This window comes from Borostomias antarcticus (assembly GCF_949987555.1).
Source record: "Borostomias antarcticus genome assembly, chromosome: 35".
In the NCBI taxonomy this organism is placed as follows: domain Eukaryota; kingdom Metazoa; phylum Chordata; class Actinopteri; order Stomiiformes; family Stomiidae; genus Borostomias; species Borostomias antarcticus.
The window spans coordinates 1,288,759-1,289,366 of NC_140268.1; positions in this window are offsets into that span (position 1 = coordinate 1,288,759).

Here is a 608-nt window from a genome sequence, read left to right on the forward strand (position 1 = left end):
ACCGTTGCTAACGCAGAACCACGGCCACCACCCTGGTCGACGGCAAGCCTCCCCAAGACCACAGGTACGTTCCAGACTCCAGAGACGCTCACCGGCTTAGCAGTTGATAACTATTCGGACAACGCCACTCAGGGAGGCAGTGGAGGAACGGACATTCCTTCAACTGTCTCGGCGACATCTGCAGATACCTTGGGAGAGGACAACCGGACCCATCCCAACATGAACACACCAAACACAACGCATGTAGAGAGAGGTCAGAGCAGAGACAAGGAACTTAGGCTAAACATTCATATGGAGGCGGTCTCACCCTCTCTTATAGTGACCGCTAGTGACACCTCTGATCTGACGACCATGACGGACAGGCCAACTGACCAATCGCAACATTATGACACGAGGCGATCTACGGAGCCTGAAGGCCGCGACACAGACACGATGGCCCAGGTCACGGACACGATGGCCCAGGTGACAGACACGATGGCCCAGGTCACGGACACGATGGCCCAGGTCACGGACACGATGGCCCAGGTGACAGACACGATGGCCCAGGTCACAGACACGATGGCCCAGGTGACAGACACGATGGCCCAGGTGGACAGCAGACTAGCTCC